This window comes from Sus scrofa, chromosome 2 (assembly GCF_000003025.6).
Source record: "Sus scrofa isolate TJ Tabasco breed Duroc chromosome 2, Sscrofa11.1, whole genome shotgun sequence".
NCBI lineage: Eukaryota > Metazoa > Chordata > Mammalia > Artiodactyla > Suidae > Sus > Sus scrofa.
The window spans coordinates 88,636,723-88,658,164 of record NC_010444.4 but is presented as its reverse complement, the minus strand read 5'-3'; the positions used below and the strand labels follow the sequence as shown (position 1 = coordinate 88,658,164).

The 21,442-nt window shown below is 45.6% G+C and overlaps 1 long non-coding RNA gene across 1 annotated transcript in view; it reads right to left on the bottom strand.

Annotated features, from left to right (window-relative positions):
* Positions 243 to 21,442, bottom strand: part of LOC106509485 — an 80,732-nt gene continuing 59,532 nt past the window's right edge. Inside the window, exon 3 of the long non-coding RNA XR_002341784.1 lies at positions 243 to 2,470. This is a non-coding gene — a long non-coding RNA (uncharacterized LOC106509485). The remainder of the gene's footprint in view (positions 2,471 to 21,442) is intronic.

Genomic DNA, 21,442 nt, shown 5'->3' with positions numbered 1-21,442 from the left:
AGGGGGCCTGAGACCAGTGAGACTGGAGGAAAATCAAAAGAAGGTGATGTCCTTGGAGCCACATGAGGAATATGTGTTAAAGAAGAGGGAGTGATTGGGATCTAGTGTTGCTGTGAGCTGCGGTGTAGGTCACAGACGTGGCTCAGATCCCTCGTTGCTGTGGCTGTGGCTGTGGCTGTGGCTGTGGCTGTGGCAGGCAGCTGTAACTCCAGTTGGACCCCTCGCCTGGGAAACCTTCATATGTCATGAGCGCAGCCCTAAAAAGCAAGAAAAAAAAAGGAGGGGGGATGATCGAGTATAGTGATTGAGAACTGATGGGTCACATGTAAGACAGGGACTGAGACTTGACCATGGGATTTAACAAATGGAGATCAGTGACCTTGATGACTAGTTACCATGGAGTGATGGATAGGAATAGGTTCAAGAGAGACTAGGAGGAGAGGAATTGGGAAGAAGAAACAAATGATGACTGGGATAACTGTAAACAGCATGACAGCTGGCGAAGATATCTACAGGTAAAAATGCCTTCCCCTGGGTCCCTGAGCTCCCACCAAGGAGGTAGCCACCCATTTATTTATGTATATTTGTGTATAGCTGCAAATCAAGTCAACATGCAACCAGCAGTGTTGAGCTAGGTCATTAGGAAACCTTCTCCATTATTAGAGATTCAAGTGAGGTTTAATAGAGTTTGTCAAGGGATTCTTATTTATTACAAATATTGTTGTTTGAAACATGGGCTCTTTCTCATAACAATGAGCTAAATTTTTTTGTGAATAAGGTCTAGCATATTAATAATGTTATGCTTAGTTAACCCAGGTGATGCAGAGACCAAGTCAATCACTAGGGGGTTTTCTTCTTTGTCTAGAGGATTTCAGCTTCTGTGGTTTAGGTAATAGAATTTGTTTCCTCTGTCTAGGTCTGGGGCCCAGAAAACTGAGCCCAAATGAAGTAAATCTGCATCTTTATTTTCCATTTGAGCTACTTAATGACTGCATGCATTCATCAAGGGACAGGATGAGAACATATTAAAAAAGCAAAGGGTTACTGCTATAGAAAGCATCAAGAATGCTGTGTGGAGTATAAATATGTTTTAGGAAAAATGCAATGTTTTAAAGGTACCAACTAGTCTGACAACAAACCAGAAAGCTTGGTGTCATCTTTTCTGTTTCCCTCTTTATCTGGTCAATCACTGAGTCCCATCCCCTTCTCACTATGGCCATTGCTTGAATCTGCACAGTTCTCCTGCCATGGCCTCTTCTTTCCTGAGTCATTGCTGCAAATACACTTACCAGTGCCTGACCTTCTGGTTTTGCTCCTTTCCAAACCATTCTCTGCATTGTTCAAGAGTGACCTTTCTAAAATGCCTAAAGATCATGCTTCACCTTTGCTTAATACTTTTTAATGGCGCCTTGTTCTTAAGTCTAACCTTCTTAACATACCTTAGAAGACATTTCATCATCTGGTTCAAGGTCAACTATGCCCCGCCTTCTGTCCTCACCACTGAAAATCCAGCCACCAAACCACTTCAATGTCAAATAACCCCAGACTTTCTTTTAGGTCTTTGGATGAAAAGGTTCCAATGAGTAATCAGCAGCCACAAAATGGCTTATAACAAGACTAAACAGAAAATTAAATTTTTAGGCTCCATTAAAATAGAAATGGAAGGGAGGTTGTGTGGTCAGGCCACTCAAGATGCTGTTCTCTTGCTCTTTATAATCCCCTGTCTGACCAGTCCCTGCTTCCCCTACACAACTCCTCACACAGACATGCCTGCCCTTTGCCCCAGTCAGTGACTATTCTAATCCTTAGGCCAGAATGGCTGCACCTGCTAGTTTATTAATAGGAAACATCTGGCCTTGTGATGGTGGTTAACCAGAGGGGTTGTGAGGGACGTCCCTTGGCTGCTGGTTTCCCTGGTAACTGATGAGCCAATCTGTTGCCAATTTCCCTGGCCAATGGTAGCCTCCTTCTTTCTCAGGTAGCAAAGATTGCTTCCATGTCCTTCCTGCTGAGGTGTAGTGTCACTCTAGGACCCTTTTATTTCAGACCTGTAAGAGCCCCTATCCAATTAACCACTGATGTCTCTGTTGCTATCCCCAGGCTCTTTCTTCACCTAGAGGCTGGGCCACTGCAAGGCTTGCAGGCCTGCAGGGTGCAACCCAAAAGAGGTCCTTTGTTTCCGAGTTCCTTATATTCACATTATACTAGATGTTTCCATTTCTACTTGGCTCATGCTCATGTGTAATAGCACTGCACCTAAATCATATTTGGCTTCTTTTCTACTTAGCTTTACCTCTCATGGCTTAGTCCCTGGCCCTGTTTTTACATTTTACTCACTCCCTTGGCACACCCACCTTACACACTTTACCTTGTTTGTCTTTTCCATTCCCCAGTCTTTAAATGCTTCCTGTAATTTGACGTCTCATAGACTGTCCTCTCCAGCACAGGCATCTCTTCTGAGATCAGACTCCTATCCAAAGGAGATCGAAAAGGTCTGTAGTAATCTCCACCTTGAATCTAAAGCTGAACTCTCATCTTCACTGTGCCACTCTTCCTCTGCCAGTCCTTCCCACCTCGATAAATGTCACCTGCATCATTCCACTGCTAAAGTCAGAGACCTGAACATTTATCTCTTTCCAAGTTCGTGAGAAAACCTGCTAACACATTAGTCAATGCCTGAAATGCTTTATATATTATAATTGTCTTTTTTTTTTTTTTTCCTTTTTAAGGCTGCACCCATGGCATATGGAGGTTCCCAGGCTAGGAGTTGAATTGGAGCTGCAGCCGCCGGCCTATGCCAGAGCCACAGCAATGCGGGATCTAAGCCATGTCTGTGACCTACACCACAGCTCAAGGCAACACCAGATCCTTAACCTATTAAGTGAGGCCAGGGATCAAACCTGCGTCCTCATGGATGCCAGTCAGATTCGTTTCTGCTGAGCCCCAACGGGAACTCCCATAATGCTTTACATATCTGTAAAGTCGCTACTATTATTATCACCCATTTCATAGTTGAGGAAACTAAGGCACTAAGAGAGGTTAAGTAATTTGCTCAAGGTCACACAGCTTATTAAGGTGATTTTAAATGCAGATGATGTGGCTTTAACCCCTATACCAACTGTTATTCTTGGAATCTCTTTCTGATTCACCCCTGATAAGTTCACATCATCTTATCAGAAGTGCAAACAGATTCTCCTTCCAAAAGTGCCCTGAATCCATCTACTTCTTTCCATCATAGTTGCTACCACCCTAACCTTTTGCCAAGACTGTCACAATATATCCATGGAGACCGCCAGTTCTACTCTTGTCCTTCCCGCTTCCCTCAAATCAGCATCCCCAGTCATTCTTTCTAAAGAAGCCAGGTCTTAGCTTGACCCATAAAATGAATTACATTACCCCCAATTATTCTTTCTCATATCACCCTATTCTTTTCTTTCATAGTCAATTTCATAATTGATAATTATACATTTGTATCTCTGTTAGAGCTCTATGAGAACAAGGATTTTGCTTTATTTCTTGGTACCCAGCACAGAGCTTAGCCCATGAGCTATCAGGCACTTAGTAATATTTGTGGATGGATTGATGGATAAATGAGTGACTAATATTGAGTAAGGAATGGCTATGTAGTTTTTATCTTATGTGTTACAATGAAAACAGTTTCACTTCTTTATAAGGGACTAACGGGAGGAGGCCATACGAATTACTGAAAAAATACTCTGTATGATTTTTAAAATAAAATGTAGTTTTTATTGTTTCAGTGAAGGCTGTTGTATGATTCTAGCAAGCAGGCACCCATGGCTTTCACCCAACACTCTTTTCTGAGCGACTCTATCCCTGCCCTTATACCCCTAACTCCACTCACTGGACCAGAGAGAGAAACTGGCCCAAGGTGGGCTAATTAGATTCTCCTTGTTCAGAATTTAGAGTTAGGAAACTGAGTAACAGATTTTTAAAGGAACAGCATTCATTCATTCTTCAAATATTCATCAAGCATCTAGAATGAACTGGTCATTGAGGATATAATGAACAAGCTATGTCTCTCCTTGAAGGAATTAACAGTACAGAGGAGAAAACCTGCTGCAGTAGCCAAGACATGGAAGCAACCTAAATGTCCACCAACAGATGAATGGATTAAGAAGATGTGTACATATATATAATGGGATACTACTCAGCCATAAAAAAGAATAAAATAATGCCATTCATAGCAACATGGTTGCAACCAGAGATTCTCATACTAAGTGAAGTAAGTCAGAAAGAGAAAGACAAATGCTATGTGATGTTTCTTATATGTGGAATCCAAAATATGGCACAGATGAACCTATCTACAGATCAGAAACAGACTCACAGATGTGGAGATCAGACTTGTAATTGCCAAGGGGGAGGAAGTGGGATGGACTGGGAGTTTGGAGTTAGTAGATGCAAACTATTACACTTAGAATGGATAAGCAATGAGGTCCTACTCTATAGCACAGGGAACTATATATGGTTTCTTGGAATAGACCATGGTGGAAAATAATATAAGAAAGGGATTGTATATATGTATGACTGGGTCACTTTGCTGCACAGCAAAAGTTGGCACAACATTGTAAATCAACTATACTGTAATCAAAACTCAAAAAATAAAAATTAAGCCACAATTGTGCAAGACAAAAACAAAAACCTGCTACTGCAATTCAGTGTGTTCAGTGCTCTGAAGTGGGAAATACCAAGGAGTACCCAGGAGACTCTAGGAAAGGTATCATATGCAGTCTTGTGAAGGCAGAGAAAACCTCCCAGCGAGGTGATGTCTTAGTCAAAAGAAAATAGATCCAGAAAAGAGTAGATGCGAGGGGAGAGGGCATCCTAAGCAGAGGGAACAGAAAATGCCAACACAGTGCATTGACTGTGGGTACAAGGATAGGGGAGATTATAATGAGAGGGGAACATGGTCTCCATCCTACAGGCCTTTGTCAGCTGGTACAAAGTTTGGACTTGGGTATTGGAAGCAGATGTACCCGTAAGGAGATTGTTAACAGAAATCCAGGCACGGAATGATGTTGGCAAGAATAAGTTGGTGAGAGTGCGAAGAGACAGAGTGGATGGTTAAAGTGTGTTTAGGGTGGTGACCAGTGAGGGAGAGAGAGGAATCAAGGATGATGTCCAAGAAAAGAATCTTAAAAATAATGCATGTGTGTATATGGATGAGTGAATCACTTTGTTGTACAGAAGAAATTAACACAACGTTGTATGTCAACTGCACTTCAATAACATTTTAAAAAGTTAAAAAAAAAAAGAAAAAAGGACGATGTCCAGGCTTGTGGCTTGGCCTCGCTGTAGACTGAGGTCACCCGCTGAGACAGGAAACACACAAGGGACCTCAAGGAAAAAGGTCAGGGCTGGAGACATAGATGGACGTGTCATCTCTGCAGAGTTAAGTAACGCCGTTGCAGTTATCTTTACTCAGTTCGTGGAGAGGGAGAAATGAAGACGTCCATGGGTGGAATCCTCCCTAAGTCTACCATTTCAGAAGGGGAATGAGGAGGAAGAGCCTACAAAGGAATTTGAGAAGATACGTCCTGAGAGATGGCTGGAAACCCAAGGAAGAGTGAGAGTGATGTCAGGGAAGCCAGTGGATGAGACCTGCTCCAGAAGGGTTTGAGGAATGCCAGGGCTCTGACAAAGAGACCAGAATAAGGACCACTCCACTCTAATTGCTTGGAGTAACTCATGTACAACCTCGTAAATTTTTTTTTTTTTGGTCTTTTTAGGGTTGCACCTGTGCCACATGGAAGTTCCTGGGCTAGGGGTTTAGTCAGAGCTGTAGCTGCTGGTCTACATCACAGCCACGCCAGATCCTAGTCCCATCTGCAACCTATACCACAGCTCATGGCAACACCGGATTCTTAACTCACTGAGCGAGGCCAGGGATCGAACCTGAGTCCTCATGAATACTAGTCAGGTTTATTACTGCTCAGCCACTGTGGGAACTCCATAAATATCATTCTGAACAATCCCATTGCGTAGTCATCTGTTTGTCCCTAAGAACTCGAAGAAGCTTCTCGATAGTCCCCATAACACCTTGCAGATTCTCTAAGAGTGGAGTCGGGCTCATGAGGATTTTCTGAATTTGGTTTTCAAATGCGATTACACGTCCGTTCGTGAAGTACACTTGAATGTCAGAGTTGAGAATGTGGAAAAAAGTAGACATAAGGAAAACTTATTTTAAAAATGTTTTTCAACTTTAAGCAAAGCATCTAACAACCCACTAAGTTTAGCATTTCATGTGTGTTTATGACCTGTCAAAAACTGCCAGAACTTGACTTGGGAGCAAGAAGAAAAAGATGTTGCCTGTTTGTCATCTCTCAGCGCGTCCAACTTCTGAAGGCCACGCTGCAGCCCAAAAAGAACTTTCCTTCATCAGTGGACATTTGTCGAAGGAGAGAAACATTAGTAATAGGATCCAGGCCATGTAATGTTCATTAAACAATGAGATGCTGATGCCAGTCAGTAATCACTTTTTTCCATTTTATTTTCAACAGTGCAAGTGTTCCTAAGAGGCTTGCATGGGATTGAATCTGGTATTTTAATCAGAATTTTAGTGTATTTTCGGCATCTGTAACATCTCCCTCCCTCCTACTTACACTGAGCAAGAGACTCTCCTGGGTCTGATTTGTGCTCCTTCTTCTGAATGTTTAGTCAATTTAATATACACAGTGGATGTATTCTGCGGGAAAAAAATGCTAGGCTTCTCAGCAGAGTCATTTCAAAGATTAGGTGTTGTTTAAAAACAAAGCCATCGCATTCCTCACAATTATAAGGCAGGAAATACAACACTCCGCAATGTTTTACAAGAACTTCTCTTTAAGGCCTCTTGGTTTCTCGGCCTCATGGGCACCCAGCTTCTCTGAAGATGGTTCTGTGTCATCCCTCTGAAGTTTTAGGTCCTGGAGAAACTCTATACTGTTTACTGATTGTTTTCCATTTACAACTTTCACCGAGGAGTTCCCATTGCGGCTCAGTGGTTAACAAACCCGACTAGGAACCATGAGGTTTTGGGTTCGATCCCTGGCTTTGCTCAGTGGGTTAAGGATCCGGCATTGCCATTAAGTGTGGTGTAGGTTGCAGAGGCGGCTCGGATCCCGCATGGCTGTGGCTCTGGCGTAGGCCGGTGGCTACAGCTCTGATTGGACCCCTAGCCTGGGAACCCTCCATATGCCGCAGGAGCGGCCCTAGGAAAGGCAAAAAAAAAAAGACCAAAAAAACCCAAAAAACTTTCACTGAGTAATTAGCGAAATGGAAATGAAAGCACAGGATGAAGGCAGGCATAGTCAAGGCTACCTATTTTCAGGTCCAGGACAGAAGGTCTGAGTCTCACCAAATGCCTGGCCAGACCGTGAGCCCAGCCTTTTCCCTCCTGGGTTAATACAGGAGGTGCAAAGATAGATGAGAGGCCACCAATTCAAGGTTTAAGAAAAACTTTCTTCATGTTCTATAACAATTTAGTTTCAAATGCTAAGCTTTTATTTCTCCTAGCTAGCAGAAGAAGAAGGAAAAAAAAAAAGAAGAAAACAAAAAAATTATAACTAAGTCCTTCCTGGGGGGCCCCTCCCTACAGCTCTTTATGCCAGTGTATCTGGAGCTTATGCGGGGCCAAGGCCTCTGGGGCGGGGGGCACCTGATCCACACAATTTATCTTGGAAACAGTCTTGCCCTTGCCTTTGCCCAACCTGCATGGCCCCTCAGGCCAAGCCATTGTGCTGACAGCAATGTGCAACTCTCTCCCACCTTCCACCCTGCCCCTCAGCGTCTCTGCCAGGTTGCCTGTGTACCCTGCACTCTCCCAGGAAGCAGGCCTTACCAATCCTTGTCTCTGTCACCTCCATCTTCACTTCCTCCCAGTTAAACAGTATCTCTTTCTCTTTCTAGTTTGGGGAAATCACTTCTTTCTCTATTTCTTCAGTATAATCTGCCCCGACCCCATCCCGGACCTTTTTCAGTTGAATCTTCTGCTGAGGGCTTAGGCTTTTGTTTCTAAAGCTTGGCAGGAAACCTCTTCCTGTGAGGCAGAAGCAGGGTCAGCTATTATTTGCTTGAATGCGAAGGAAGGGAAAGAGGAAGAGGAGGGATAGAGTCACGATTGGTGGCTTAGAATCCACACCCCATGAATGCCTCTCCTGACATCTAGACACCAGTGTTTGTTATAAGATACCACCGCCCCAACCCCCCCAACTACATCCTCTAATGTCCATGGGCTCAGGAGCCTATGGGATCATACGCAGACTCCTGCACACCAAATGGCAGAGAAGGACTAGCCCGGAAGACGCACATTCCTTCAGCTGAGGGAGGAGCCCCAGCCCTGTCCACGGAACACAGCACCTGCTCTGTGAACCATTCTGTTCCAGCCCTGGAAGCTTACCTGCCTTGGATGGATGGGAGGACCATGAAGAGAAACAAAACTAACCCAGAGCAGGTCTAGGTGAGGCTGCTACTGGTCTGCATCTTCCCACCCCAGCCATGCACACACCAAATGAAACACAGAAGAGCAGGACGCAGAAGGCAGAGTCCTTTCCCACCCTAGCCAGAGAGAGGCCTGGGGGTGAGCAGAGAAACCAAGAGCCCCTGGGAGCAGCTGGAGAAGGAGGGTGGATGGTGCAAGGTCTCTGAGAGGTCCCAGGCGGTTGCCCACCCACGGGAGCTTTGGCAGGTTATGGGTGGTTACAGACCACACCACGTGGCTGATCAGGAGGCCGGCAGAGTGGAAGAGAAGTTCAAGTGGTGGCCTGAATTCTGGGGCCACAACTTCCTGTGCTCCCACTCGTATATCCCTGGACACACAGGAAAGGCTATGAAAGGAAGTTCTGTCATCACGCAGGTGGGGATGGGCTGGGGCGGTGGCTGCTGTCTTAGCAGAATTAAGGACAAGCTGTTAAAGAACTTTTTAACAAGGATTTGCAAGGAGCTGGAAGGGGCCAGGAGTTATCCACATCCATGTTGTTACATCGGTATTCTAATCTGCGCACCCTGGTGAAATAATGTGAACTTTTGCCCCTGGGGGGACCTGCGTTTGAACTCCGGGTCTGTCATTTCTTAGCTATCACATTCTTTGGCAAATTGCATGGTGTCCTTTCCCTCATCTGTAAATGGGCATAAGAGTTTTTTCAAAATTTTTATTTTATTGAAGTGTAGTTGATTTACAATATTGTGTTAAATTCTGCTGAATGGCCAAGTGATTCAGATATATGTGTGTATATATATATATATTTTTTTTTTTTTTTTTTTTTTTTATATATATATATATATGTACACACACACATGCACACAGATATAGATACACATGCATATGTAAATTCTTTTTCATAGTTTTTTCCATTATGGTTTATCACAGAATATTGAATATAGCTCCCTGTGCTAGACAGTAGGACCTTGTTTCTCCATTCGATATATAATAATTTGCATCTGCTAGGGCATTTATGATGTACATCTAGCATGTTACCTGCCGTGTAATTAGGACCAATTAAATGAGAGTTGCTACTGTTGTCATAATTATTACCATCAGTGTTGCCACTAGAGAGAAACCAGAGAAGGAACCCCATAGGTTTTAGACTGTCTTTGGGTTTTTGCATTTAAGAGCTTGCATTAGGCCAGCTAAGAGACCAGAGCACATGTCTAGTGGGTGACGTCTGTGAGACCCTAGACTCACTCTGTGCATTCGTCAAGGACACAGTTGGGTTGTCATAATTCTCTGGGTGTTTGGGGACTGAGTCTGCAAAAACGATGGCATTTGCTGAACCAAAGCTGTGAACAGCTGTGCTGGGCTCGAAATAGCTTCCCAAGCGATGACTTTCTTTGCCAAGTCAAAGGCACCGCTCACAGTGGGCTTGGAACCACAGAAACATCTAATAGCAGAGAGGTCTCTGTTTCAGGGTGACACCTGGCAATGTTTTACCTTCAAAATCGGGAAATGACCAATTTCTAGAGCACAGTCTTTGGCCTGTTTTGGGACGAAGTCACAAGCAAAGGTTCAGGGGAAAGAGAAGCCTCGGTAATTTATGAAGGGGAGGCAGGTTCATTAAATCAAAATTCAAACAGGAGCTCTAAGTTAGAGAACTTCCAAAGCTTCTAGCCTTCCTGTAGTCAAGAGCATCTGTGGACGTAACAGCCAAGTCTGTGTCCCCAAAACCCAAGCCAACTAAAGAAAGCAATGCATTTGGTGGAAAAGCCATAAAAATAAAGACATCCTAATAAAGCTGTTGGACTATTCTCACTGCATTTTGACCAGAAAAGGGAGCTATGGAAAGATTCTGTCACCATCTGTGATCTACTTGCCATAAAATCATAAATCAGGGAAGGTTGGCAGTGGAAGGACTTCAGACATATAGCTCAGTCACTCACCTGTGCCCTAAGGCTAAAGAACGAGGATCCCAGGGCTTCTAACTCCCAGCCAGGGCCCTTGCCACCATCCAGGCAGCTGTCCCAGAGGTGGAAAAAACACACATGTTCAGGGAGTTCTCCAAGCTCACTAAGAAAAGGTGCCATCAAACACCAATTCAAACTTGGCATCTGGGGATCAGGGATAAAAAAAATACCGTGTGATAAATCTGAAGGGACAGGAGGCCAACAGGAACACAGGCTCCCTCGAGCTTCTCATCAGACTGTGCTCCAAGTTCATTTCCAAGCCATTTATTTGGACTCCACAATATACTTCTAAATAGACACAATGGTATGAGTGGTTAAATTCCTAGGCTAGTCTAGAGGAGCTTATTTAATATATAGCTTTACTTGTAGTACTTGACTCTTCCAGATATTCCAACTGTAATGAGCCACTGTTTATGTCTGTTCATTAATAGAAAAACAAATCTCAGGCTCCAGGTTGGAAGGCAGCAACACAGCTCCCATTTTCCTCCAGTGGGAGTGGTTTCCCTTGCAGGAGCCTGGGACTCTAGGGTGTTGGGGTCAAGGGAAGGGCAGGAAGTCTTTCTTGCCCAGGCTCTGGGCACTTGCTAACTCTTCCACTGCTGGCTCTCAAACCTGATGCTTGGAGGGTGCTGGTCACCAGCAAACGGCTCACTGGTCTAAGGTAAAATACAACATAGAAGTTCCAGCACAGAAAGTTGTTCCCCAAAGCAAAGTGTATTCAATTTAAAGAACAACTCTTTATTCTTTAGATATGTTTCTCAATCTAGGATATTGAATTGCCTTTTCGGAAAGGAATGTTTTCTTAATATTCTTTCTTGGAAAAAGAACATGGGCAAGCCTATGTTCTCGATCCCCAGAACTGCATTCCAAAATTTGGAGAACTCCAATTCTGAGAACCACTGCTCAACACCTCCCCATTTCTCGGGTGAGTTAGGGAAGGTTTTTGCTGTAGTGTCCATCCCTCAGGGTTCTGGGAGGACTGAGTGAGGGAACTGATGGAACCAGAGGGAAGATGTCCCTCATCCCTTACCAGTACCATGTGGGTCCCTCATGAATTAAATGTCCCAAAGGAGGGTCAGACTGGGATTGATTTTCTCTAATGGTTTAGAATACAAATTCTGGATGAGCCACGGGTACCTCCCTTAAACTTCATTGAGACTAACCAGAAATGTATGATCTTTCAGGTAGAGGCTAATCATTCAGGGAGTAGCTACTACCTCATGAGGAGTATGTGGGAGATGACTAAGCACATCAAACCACACATTTACAGGGAAACATTTAATATACCCAGAAATTTGATTTTTATAATAATGTTAAAATATCTTTGGCAGTAAAATATTAAATTCTTTCTTTTTCTTTCTCTTCCTTCCTTCCTTCCTTTCCTTCTTTCCTTCATCTTTTCAGGGCCGCACCTGAGACATATGGATGTTCCCAGGCTAGGGGTCGAATCAGAGCTGTAGCTGCTGGCCTATGCCACAGCTCACAGCACCACTGAATTCTTAACCCATGATCGAGGCCAGGGATTGAACCTGCATCCTCATGAATCCTGTTCAGATTTATTTCCGCTGAGCCACAATGGAAACTCCTTAATTTAAAATATTATCAAATATTTTTGAGACTGATTTGGGTAGATCTGGGTAAGCACTCTTTTGTATTGTTCTGTTCTTGAAAGCAAAGCAGATAGCCAAAAAGCACATGAAAAGATGCTCCACATCACTCATGATTAGAGAAATGCAAATCAAAACTACAATGAGGTATTACACTAGTCACAATGGCCATTATCAAAAAGTCTACAACCAATAAATTCTGGAGAGGGTATGGAAAACAGTATGGAGATTCCTCAAAAAACTAAAAAGAGAACTACCATATGATCCAGCAATCCCATTCCTGGGTATATACAGAGAAAACCATAATTTGAAAAGATATGCACCCCAATGTTCACTGCAGCACTGTTTACAATAGCCAAGACATGGAAGCAGTCTAAATGTGCATCAACGGATGAATGGATAAAGAGGTGGCACATATACGTGATGGAATACTACGCAGCCATTAAAAAGGATGAAATAATGCTATTGCAGCAACATGGGTGAACCTAGAGATTATAATAGTAAATGAAGTTAGGCAGAGAAAGACAAATACCATAGGATATCACCAGTCAGAAGAATGTCCATGAGCTGATCACTTACTCCACACAACACTCTTCCTTACTCTGTCTTTCTAAACCTTTCCCTGAAAGCCTTCTGGGAGTTTGGGCCTTTTAAGCACTAGCTACCTGAACTCCTTGCTTGGTGCCTGCCATAGATGTTACCATTTCCTCCCCCACAACCTAGTTTATCAATAGATTGGCTTTACCGTGTGTGGGCCCAAGTTTGGTTTAGTAACAGAACTAATTATCTAAAACTCAGATCTGATCTTATCACTGCCCTTTTCAGAAACTTTCAGTTGTGTCCTTATTGTGTGTGATGTCTTGACTCTATGGTGTCCCCCGTACTTGAGTCTTTACTGAGAAAAAGGCTCCAGATTGAAAGTGTAAGAGTTGATTTTTATTATGAAAAGCCAGGACAGAAACCAATTCTTTGATAAGTAAAGAGAGTTCCTTGTTCTGGAACAATCTATTCAACTTGATTGGAAAAAAAATACCTTGAGAAGAAAGTAATTTTTTTTTTTTTTATCTTTTTGCCATTTTCTTGGGCCGCTCCTGGGGCATATGAAGGTTCCCAGGCTAGGGGTCCAATCGGAGCTGTAGCTGCCAGCCTACGCCAGAGCCACAGCAACTCAGGATCCGAGCCACGTCTGCAACCTACACCACACTTAATGGCAATGCCGGATCCTTAACTCACTGAGCGAGGCCAGGGATCGAACTTGCAACCTCATGGTTCCTAGTCGGATTCGTTAACCACTGAGCCATGACGGGAACTCTGAAACTAAAATTTTTTAAAAATAAGAATATGCTCATCTTTAAGGTGTAGTTTATGGTCATATCTATCTTGGTTTGTTCCTGCCAAAATATATATTATCTTTATAACATATTTTGATTGGCATTGATTATTTTTTAGAGTTTCCCTACCTGAAGCCCATGCTTGACTGAACTTAAGGAATAAAGTACTTGAAGAAGAAGAAGGAAGAGGAGTGGGGGAGAAGAAGAAGGAGGAGGAGAGGTCAGAAGAAGGGGGAGGAGGGGGAAGGGGGAGGGGGAGGAGGAGAGGTGAAGGAAGGTGAAAGGGGTGAGGAAGGAGGGAAGGAGGAGAAGAAGAAGGAGAGGAAGAAGAGGGAGAGGGCTGATTTTATGAAAGGCTCAGTGAGACACGGGGATACAAGTGGACACACTTTGGTACATTAGCAAAGTGAGACACACAGTCAGGGAACAGGCTGATCATCTTCTCCTGAGAGGACCAGCCCTGCCGGGTCCTGGGCAGGGCCTGGGTTGGGTGTGTAGGAGTGTGTATACCTTGGTGGATTCAGTGGGGACCACTGATACCCAGGGGTCCCAGAAGGATGCGTGTGAGGGGGGTTGAGTCAGACCAGAGGCACCAGTAGTGGGAGAGGTCTCACTTGGAAGTGAGAGTGAGCCTCTGGGGAAGGCCAGCACTATTTGAGGGACACCCATCGGGAGCACGTCAGGTTTGGATAAGAGCCCGTGTCATCCAAGTTAGTACCATTACTTTGCTACCCTTATATCCATGTTCTGACGAGAGCCGAGGTTGTCTTGGGTCACACTGACTTTAAGGAAACAGTTCCTGGGAGAGACGGTTGATGAGAAATCATTACCAGGGCTAAAATGCATCCTTCCATTGCCCTTTCTCAGACAACTGAGTTGCTATCATAAAAAAGGAGGTTCTGTGTTGGGGACATTTTGACTAGAGTAGCTAATTATGAAATCTGACCTGACACAGAGAGCTAGAGTCCTGGACCTGTCACAAGTGTCCCCGAGGCCTCTGCTGTGCTGTCAGCAGATTTATGCTTTGTAGGCAGTTTGCTCTTGCATTTGATTTGCAGCAAGGGGATGGGTTGAAGGTGAACGGATCATCCTACAGCAGTGACTTCTGGAATGGAACATGGTTTGGGCTCTTTGGGGGACTAGGGGTGACCTATGTTCAAATCTCAGTGACCAAGTCAGGTAAGGCTCACAGCATCTGCTGTATCACCAACTAAGAGCTGTTTGACATCTGATATAGTAGTGGCTTCAAAGCCCGGATGAGCCGGATCAAGACGAGTAGCGTTGTTTTAACTCAGAGATAGGCTTGCATTTTAACCTGCTGTTACCTGGGTGCCTTCCCTGACTTTAGCACCAACATGGACAGGGCCTGGCAGCAAAGGGGGTGTGCCAAGGCTTCCTCCTTCAGTTGGTCACAGCAAGAAGTTCCGATCCTCGCAGGTCTGCTTGTTAAACCCTGATCTTGAACCATCTGTTCTCTGTTTTCCCAGGTTGCAAACTTCATGCCGGGAAGATGCAGTATTTTGCAAACTCCGCAGCTATTAGTTTCCCCGCTGATCACACTTCAGGGTAGTGGGGCGCTTCGCTCGTGGTAAACTCTCTTTAAGCTTGAGTCATTGAAAATGTACACAATCAGCAATGTTCAGAAGGAAGCATATTACAGCTGACCAAGCAGAAAGGCCTCTGGAAATCTCCTTGCCTCTGCTCTGTGAGCCCACTGTCTGATTCTCCTTTTCACAAACAAAGAATGTAACTTTCAGGAGGGATGGTCTGGAAATGGCCTCTGTCTTATGGCTGATTTTAGCAGATGTGGTCTTGCCTTCCATGCTCGATGAATGGCAGGTGGTATATTTTTTATGTGCCTCTGAGGTACGTTTTTTATGTGCATCTGAGGGTGCCAAGGAGGGCCTGGATACTTTCAACGTAGACAAAGAACAGACAGGGATTGTTCCCTCCTTCTGGTGGGGAGAGCTGCCCCCAGGTGCTCTGATCCCCAGTCACAAGAGCATGGCTTTCTCTGGCCCTCTTAGGAGAGGTACCTACAAGGCTCAGGAGCTGTGTCAGGGCAGGAATTTGATCACTAACTCTCTGGTGACTTGGGATTGAACTGCTTGCGTACTTACTGGCCACTGGTCTCTTATTTTTCACATCTTGCTTGCTCGGATCTCACCTCTTTCTCTACTAGTTTGTGTTTTACAGAGTGTCTTTTGAACAAGGGTCAGAAAACTACGGCCTGCTGGCTGGCTGCCTGTTTTGGTAAATAATGTTGAATCCAAAGGTGCCTGTTACCTTATGAATGAGTGTCTGTGGCTCTGCTTCAAGGACAGGGTCAAGTACATGACAGAGGATGAGCAGTCTAACATATGGAGGTCCCTTAACTGTGGGCTCACTGCCTCTAAGGCCCTTTCTTTTGGGCATCAACACATTGTCACTTGGGAATTTCTTCTTTTGCCACTGTTATAAATGGCCTCCTTTTACTTATTTGCTGAAGCATCAGGCCTCTTCAACATTCCAGTTCAATGGCCTGACTGTATGCAGGAGAAATCTATATAAAATACCAGATTTAGGAACGTAGTTACCCCTGGGGGTGGGAGACAGAAAAGAAGAGGTCAGCAGACATCCTAGTGGCTGTAACGCCTCTACCACAATTTGCTGCTTCTTCTTCTTCTTCTTTTTTTTTTTTTTTTTTTTTTTTTTGTCTTTTTGTCTTTTTGTCTTTTTTTCTCTTTAGGGCCGCACCTGAGGCATATGGAGTTCCCAGGCTAGGGGTCTAATCGGAGATGTAGCCTTTGGCCTATGCCACAGCCACAGCAATGCAGGATCCAAGCCTTGTCTGCAACCTACACCACAGCTCAGGGCAACGCCGGATCCTTAACCCACTGAGCAAGGTGAGGGATCGAACTTGCAACCTCATCGTTCCTAGTTGGATTCATTTCCGCTGTGCCACGACGGGAACTCCCAATTTGCTTCTTTATAGCATAGGAATCAAATGTGGCAGAATGTTATGATCTGATGAAGCTGGGAGAAGGCAACGTATAAATCCACCTGGTGGAAGGAAGGTGGCGGAGAGAGGGGAACCAGAGCTTCTCGGTAGGAAATGAGAAAAATCTCTTTTGGGGGAGAAGAGAATGGTCAGACCTGGCACCTGATCTGGGTTGTTATGCCTCCTGTTCCGCATGCCGCAATATTTGTTCCATGGAGGAATTTAGCACGTTTCTTGAGCAGCATGTGCTCGGCATGGTGGGTGGGATCCAGCGCTGTGAGGAGACTTAGTTCCTGCCTTGAAGGCACTTACAGTCAGTGAGAGAGGGAGAATTTACACCAAGACTGATGCTTCTGCAAAGCAGAATGGAAACAGCAAGCAGCACCATCGGAGAGCCTTAGCACACAGCTATGGGACTGCCAGGGGAGGGACCATCAATCTGGGGAGAGGGGGAAGGGAGCAGAGAATTCTTTAAGCAAAAGTAGGAACTCGGCCCCTGGGACACAAGAGAATCTCTAAAGGAGGGGAAATGAGGAAGGATGCAGCAGAGGGAATTTCCAGGGCACTGAGCTGGCACAGCCCAGAGGAAAGGGTACAGAGACCGAGACAGGAGATGTGCTGAGGGGAAGATGGAAAGCAGAGCTGGAGAAGCAGAGGAGAGGGAGGGGAGAGAGAGGGAAGGAGGGGGAGAGGGGCTGGGAAGCCTCTGGCTGCCTTTCTAGCTTGGATTTCTTCCCATAGGCATGGGGAGCTACTAAAAGCTGGGGAGTTTGGAAGGTTAGAAAGGGCAGTGTGACCAGACCTGCCCTCATAATTATCTCCGGAGAAGGGAGGGAGGGCGGGTGAGAATGGGAGGCAGGGAGGCCTGGGGGAAGGCTGGTGAAGCAGGTCCAGGCAAGAAATGACTGCAAGCCTGCGCTCAGAGAGTGGCTGTGGGGATGGAGAGGTGGTGGTGGTGGTGGGGTGGCGAGGGAGGACACTGTGGAGGTGAGGCAAGTGGGGGCGTCACAATCCCCCTGAAGGGACTGCCCCCTGAATATCGTGGCAGCTGGACTTCCACAACAGATGCCTTGATGTCTCTTGGTGCTAAGACTGCCTTTCCTCTGCACTGGAACCCCTATCTCCCCTCAGAGTCTGGTACAGAGCTATTTGCTTAGCAGGTGCTTGGTTAGTTCAGCCCAGAGAGCAGCAGCAAGGTGACGGACAGCATCAGAGACCCTGAAGGTTTTCCTTAGCTCTGGGCACTTGAGGTGGAGACGGGACAAGTTTCCAAAGATGTGGGGTCACCCCTGCCTAGGCATAGAGGGGCAGAGCTGCTGCCTCAGTCACTAAAGATGCGGAAGGTCCTGTTGCAGCTCAGAGTTAACAATCTGACTAGGAACCATGAGGTTGCAGGTTCAGTCGCTGGCCTCACTCAGTGAGTCAAGGCGACTGCTGTGGCTGCTGCTGTGAGCTGTGGTGTAGGTCGCAGACATGGCTTGGATCTGCGTTGCTGTGGCTGTGGTGTAGGCCAGCAGCTGCAGCTCTGATTCAAGCTCTAGCCTGGGAACCTCCATATGCCATGGGTATGCCCCTAAAAAGACCAAAAAAAAAAAAAAAAAAAAAAAGATGCGGAGACAACCTGGTGGAGTGGGAGGAGCCCAGGAGGGGCCTGAAGGAACCTGAGCTCTCTAGCCCTGCGCCCTCTGACAAGACCCACCAGGCCCTCAGTTTCCTCATGAAGTGAAGGGAAATCAGAGAAATCCTTTGTCAAGATGATTTGGTTGCAGGCAACAAAAACTGATTTTTAGCAAACTTAAGCTAAAAAAAGAAATCTGTTATGAGGATATCTAAGAGCTCCCAGAACTGAAGGGAAGACTGGAGAACCAGGCATGGAAAAGGATGAGAACCAGGACAGCTTCAGGGTCCCGGTGGCAGGATTTAATCCCTGGTCCATCAGGTGGTGGGGGTGGGTAGTGACTGCTTCTCAAATGCTTGAGCCCAGATAGCCTCCCCCATCCTTATTTCATTCTTTCTTTCTTTCTTTCTTTTTTGCTTTTTACGGCTACACCCCCAGCATATGGAAGTCCCAGGCTAGGGATCCAATGGGAGCTACAGCTGCCAGCCTACACCACAGCCACAGCCACGTGGGATCCAAGCCACGTCTGTGACTTACACCACAGCTCACAGCAACGCCAGATCCTTAACCCACTGATCAAGGCCAGGGATCGAACCCAAAACCTCATGGTTCCTAATTGGATTGTTTCCGCTGCGCCAGGATGGGAACGCCTATTTCACTCGTATTAATAATCACATCTAACCGGCTCCCCAGGCCACATGCCCACCCGAGTGGGGAAGGTACGTAAGGATGGATGACCGACGTTTCTTCCAAGCCACATGAGGCAGGGGAAAGGCAGTTCCTAAAGCAAATGTGGTATGTTGTAACCCCAAGAAAGTAAAATGGAAGATGACTGGCCAAAAGTGCTTTTCAAGCTCAGGATTTCCATGGAGCTCTAGAATTCAACAACCTATAGCATGAGGTGAGGCATGAGGCATGGACAGAACGTCAGAAAAGCGGGGCCAAAACCCTTTCCCCTCTCCAGTGGGGAGGAGGGGAAGTGGGGGTGAGGGGCAGGGAAAGGTGGGTGAAGGCACCACAGAAAGAATGGCTGCAGCTTGAGGGGTTCTGGAGCTCTTCCCCGCCTCTCTTGAGGGCATCTCCTTAATCAAGGCCACCGCTTCCCTGGGGGCATCGTAACATTGCGTTGGATCCTTCTTCCCAAATCAGACGATTAGAGGTAATTCCAAAATGCTTCCTTGGAGTCTATGTATCTGATGGCCCAGACTAGGCTTCATGGTGAAAGGGGGACAAGGAGCTAATATTTTCAGAGGTCTCTGGGTAAGATCCCCCAGAAAATGTTTTCAAATTTTTGGGGAAAAAAAAGTTCAAAAAAAAAAAAAAAAAAACTAAAATTGGAGCCTATGACACGTCGGCAAATAGAAGCTGAGTTCTTATGAGGACAGCCATGAAATCAGGCATTATTCATAGTGAAAGGGAGAACGTTTGTAGGTTTCCAAAGAAGCTTCAAGCCCAGGACTGAAAATGCCGGGTCTGGGGCCAGGCATAGCTGGGGACATGGAGAGGGTCATTTCCGTCACTACATGTCACTTGATCCAGGGCTACAGTTCCAAGGGCAGGAAGCAGGGCAGCAACATAACCCAGAGACCTTTCTGGGGAGGCCTCTGAAGGCTGTAAACGGTCCAGCATGACTCAGGTCTAAAAAGAGACTAAAGCAAGGGCATGAGTTGCGAAGTATGGGGAAGAGGGCACATAGCAGGTGGTGATGCCACACACAGCTAGGAAGGACAGGAGTGAAAGTTCCAGTGCCTCCACCCTTGACCACTCCTGCTCACCAGAGTGGCTAATTGCCAAGGTGCTATGTGATGAGACCACAGAAGGGCTCCCTTTGCAAACTCTTTCCATCAGGGTAGAGGGGGATCTTCTCTGCCCTCAACTCATAACCCTTATCTTTGTCCAGTTAAGGGATCCAACTTGGTCTACAGACACTATCATGTGACTCTGCTCCTAAGAATGGTCTTTGGGTATCTGGGATCAGTCAGGATGAAGAGAACAAACAAAAGAGTTGGGGCTCGAACTTCATTCAGAGGAGAGATACGGAAGGAAACCAGAAGGGGGGTTATTGCTATAGAAAGAGTGAGCACACCTTGTATGTTTGAGAGTTTGGCTGGCTGAGAACAAGAGTCCCACACGGCCGATGGTGCCCTTCCATGAACTCTGCTAAGTAAGTATATTCCTGGGGAGGCATTTTCCAAAGTGGTAAGGCTCCCTGGAGGCCTTTTTTTTCTTCTTTTTTTTTTTTTTTTTCCTGCTGGCAGTGTGTGGTGATTCATGTATGTCATGCCATCTGTAGTAGCATCAGTCTGTTTCACATTTGTCGGAGCCACTGCATTGGAAGCTCCCAGAGGTTAAGGATGATATCTCATTGATCTTGGCATTGTAGAATCTGGCAAAACCCTTCACATGTCATCAATCCTCAGTCACTGTGGTTGTATGGAATGGAAAACAGCAGGGACATGGTTTAGCGTGGATAGCGAAAGGCACCGTGCTATCCTCTTGTGCTGATTTAGTACCTAAGAAAGTCACAATGACCTCCTGATGTTAATTACAGCCAACTCCCTACCCAGCTCTTCCATCATGTCGGTCCTCAGAAATGTGGCTCTATTTGAATACACAGATGTGGATCTGTGACCCTCTGGGTGGTCCTCTGTCCTGAGGAGGAGGGCAAGGCGCCTGCCCTAGCATGGGCTCAGAGCAGCTCCAGTGCCTGTCACAGTCATGAGCATCCCAGTGACTGCCTCCTAAGCTACCGCACACATTTCTCTCTCTCTCTCTCTCTTTTTTTTTTTTTTTTTTTTTTTTTTTTTTTGGTCTTTTTGCCTTTTCTAGGGCCGCTTCCACAGCATATGGAGATCCCAGGCTAGGGGTCGAATTGAAGCCCTACACCACAGCCACAGCAAAGCCGGATCCTTAACCCACTGAGCAAGGCCAGGGATCGAACCCGCAACCTCGTGGTTCCTAGTCAGATTTGTTAACCACTGAGCCACAACGGGAGCTCCAGCATTTTCTCTTGTTGATAAGCGTCTGGCCAAAAAAAAAAAAAAAAAAAAAAAGCTAAGGAGTTATCAATGAGAACAAAAAAAAGCACTTTCCCATCCCAGTAGTTTTAACTCAGCTGCCTTTGTTCTATTGGTCCAGGATCTTGAGGATGACTTTGAGCATAAGGAGCCCTGGGCACTTCCCCCTCTTGGAAGGCAATCCTACAGGAAATATTTCCGGCGGTCTTTTGCTGACTGGCAATACAAGCTGGACAGTTTATGAAGGGTAAAATATAGTTTTAAGGAATAGGTGTTTCTTCCACTTTTTTTTTTTTTTTTTTTTTTTGTTAAAGAAATCACACGTATCCTTGTCTAGAGGATATTTATGCCCATCTCACTGTCATTACCAGCCCTGTGACTTTTCAGGTAGTTTCTTCCTCAGTGGAACCTAATTAGGGATGTGGACAAAGACACACTTTACCTGCATCCCCAGCTGGGTGAGCCCTGGGGTAAGTTCCCTGGGCTGGGCAGGG